At 40.1% G+C, this 3,395-nt stretch overlaps 1 pseudogene; it reads left to right on the plus strand.

The window, feature by feature from the left end:
• Window positions 1–343: 343 nt before the first annotated feature.
• Window positions 344–1,405, plus strand: LOC121434096 (annotated as a pseudogene).
• The last annotated feature ends 1,990 nt before the right edge of the window (window positions 1,406–3,395 follow it).

Below are 3,395 nucleotides of genomic sequence, written 5' to 3' on the forward strand. Positions count from 1 at the left end.
TCTAGAAATTGTTACACTGATTAAGATACAAATAAGAAAGGAGCCTGTGTCTTTGTAAACTGGGTGGGGAAATATGATGACATAAAGGAAAAAGTAGAAAAATTTACAGTTCAATTCAGGCGTGCTGAGAACGAACTAGGATGATCTATATGTGTAGACAGACAGCAGACAGACATCAAATACACACTTGAAGAAGCTGATTTTCCTTTACAGAGCTCAAACATATCTCCTTTAAAACTGTACGATGTTTTTTCTGTTTACCAAGCTCCCCTGTCAGAGCACACACATAACTCAGAATCTACAGGGAAGTGGTGGAGCTCAGGGACCCAGTGTATAGCAGCACATGTGTCCATCACTGACTCTCGTATACCAGAAAATGCTATTATGCAAAAATGTTTTTCAGATAAATGTCTAGCATTACTAACGTTTTCTTGAAAAACTCTTCTTTGTATCCAGGAAGAAAGAAATGCTCTTGAAGTTCATTAAAGAAATATTTTTTTTCTTCATGACTGTGCTTGGCATGCTGGGAAACATTTCTGTTTCAGTGAATTATATGATCAGTTGGTGTGGAGGGCCTGAGAAGAAACCTATAGACCTCATTCTCATCCACTTGGCCTTTGCAAACTTCCTTATCCTTCTTACAAAAGGATTGCCAAACACAATGGCAGCTTTTGGTTTGAGAAACTTCCTAGATGACATAGGATGCAAGATCCTCATTTACCTGTCAAGGGTGGCCCGTGGGGTTTCCATCTGCACCAGCAGTCTCCTCACTGTGGTCCAGGCCATCATCATCAGTCCCAGAGCATCTGGGTGGAGGAGACTCAGACCACAGTCTGCATGGCACATCCTTCCATTCTTTTTATTCTTTTGGATACTCAACGCTTTCATAAGTATAAACCTAATTCACTCTGCCACAAGTAGAATCCTGAATATATCCCAGCTTAATAATGAAGACAACTATTGTTATGTTATGCTACAAAGTCAGAAAATAAAGTGGATTGTTCTCCCTCTCATGGTCCTGAGAGATGCTGTGTTTCAGGGAGCCATGGGAGGGGCCAGTGGCTACATGGTACTTCTTCTCCACAAGCACCACCAACACGTCCTTTACCTTCAGAACTCCAAGCTTCTCTACAGAACTCCCCCTGAGCTGAGAGCTGCTCAGAGTGTCCTCCTTCTGATGCTCTGTTTTGTTTTCTTCTATTGGACTGACTGCACTTTTTCTCTATTTTTAAGTCTCTCTTTAGCAGAAAAAACCTTGATGGGAAATATTCAAAAATTTCTGGTCCTTGGTTATGCAACTTTTAGCCCCATTGTGTTGATTCACAGGGAAGGACTTCTGCCTGCATGTTGGCATGTTCAGTTGGAGAAATCGGGAAAATATCTCTCTAATTTTTCTATTCAATGAGTGTGAAGGGATTTCAGTTCCATAGTGTTGTGGGTAAGATAAAAATCTCACAAAGCTGGTCAGGCATGTGTTTATTCTCAGTCAGTTTTCCTGGTGACTCTCAGCTTTGTGCTGAGAGAGAGAGATCTTAGTGAATTACAGTGATAAATGAAACCTCATTTTCCACTTTTCCTCTCTTTTGAAGGAATTTTTAAAAACTTTTCTCTATTTGAATTGCACGTGGATTAACTGCATTTTTGTCCATGTAGCACATCCATGCCTGGTGCCTGTAAAGGGTAGAAGAGATCATCAAACACCCTTGACTGGAGTTAGAGAGGTTGCTCTGAACCAAAGTGTGGTTGCTAGGATTTTAACCTGGGTCCTCTGGAAGACAAGCTGGTGCACTCAACCATGGAGTCATGTCTCCAGCACAGAGAAAATGGTCTTAATTATGTTTAGTAAAACTGTCACCATGACTGGAAGCACACACATGAGTCTGGTAAATTTTTATCAATTTCATAGTGGTTTAGTCAAGTTATTCCAAGAAATTTTATATTTTATACCTGATACTGTGCTTGCTAAATGTTACTACTAAGATGCTATTTGGGGTTCTTCAAAGTTTCTATGTGTAGAAAATATTTTATAGAATTGTGAAAAAATGATATGAACTACATCCACTTCATAGAATCCCAATGCACCAGTCACAGAGAGTAAATGTGCTGAAATATTTCTTTGGTGCTATATTCATGAAGGTTCTCTGCAAGAATAAAGATCATAGATATGGGATAAATTGGATAAGGTATACACAGTAAAGTTTCATTTTATATTCATTTATAGTTTCTACGTTAAACACAAAATATGGATTTGCCTTTTTGCAAGACTAATAAGTAGTGAGACTGAAGTAGTTGAAGCTTGTTTGCAGCTGTTCTTTGTCTATGCCTTGATTGTTTCCCACAACACTATCCAGCTGTTTGTCACCAAAGAGTTGCAAAAGGATCTGATTCTACTTTCATTTAAATGAAGGATTCACTGCTTGATTTCTTAAATTGGGTATACACAATAAGATAGTGACATGGTTCTAAGACTTTGATAGACCCATTCTGAAAATTAATTGATATAATCATGGAACATGAAATTATAGACTCACTAGAGTTCGGTTTATGTCTTGTTTTTTTAAAACCGCTCTGTCATATATTGCTAAACCCTTGTAACATATTGGGAGCATCATGGCTCTACTTTACAAAGATGTATAAGTTTTTATATTTTGCTTCATTGCACTGTGTATACAAAACATTCAAGTAATGTGTATTGTGCTACAGATTATTAAATACTTTGTTTCTCTAATATGATTTATTTTTATGTATATATCTGTCTGAGTGTATGCCACATTTGTATAGGTGCCCACACAGACCAGAAGAGGACATTGAGTCCCAGGGAACTAGAGTTACATGTTGTCATTTTTAGGATTTCAGCATGAGTTGGGACCTTTATGGGTCCCAGGGAGGGTGAGGACCACAGAAGAGAGACCTTAGTGGCTGGTGGTAGGTCCAAACCTCAGCAGGTGACAAATATACCATAGAGATAGAGTTTGAGTGTGGAATTTGTTGAAAGGAGGCTAGAAGAAAGGGAAGAGAGAGAGAGAGAGAGAGAGAGAGAGAGAGAAGCCACGGCCAAATTCCAGGCATAACATCAAAGCAGCATATGGGGAAGGGTTTTTTTTTTTTTTAAATTTTTTTTTATTGCGAAAAGAAGAAAAAAGAACATAAACAAAAAAAACAAGTTTCCACCTCCTCCCAGCCTCCCATTTCCCTTCCCCTCCTCCCACCCTTCTCCCCCTCCTCCCACCCTTCTCCCCCTCCTCCCACCCTTCTCCCCCTCCCCCCACTCCTCTCCCCCCCCTCCCTCTCCAGTCCACAGAGCAGTCCGGGTTCCCTGCCCTGTGGTAAGTCCTAGGTCCTCCCCCCTCCGTCCATATCTAGGAAGGTGAACATCCAAACTGGCTAGGCTCCCA

This window comes from Microtus oregoni, unplaced genomic scaffold (assembly GCF_018167655.1).
Source record: "Microtus oregoni isolate MIOR12 unplaced genomic scaffold, Mior012 000042F_ref0000377, whole genome shotgun sequence".
NCBI classification, from domain to species: Eukaryota; Metazoa; Chordata; class Mammalia; order Rodentia; family Cricetidae; genus Microtus; species Microtus oregoni.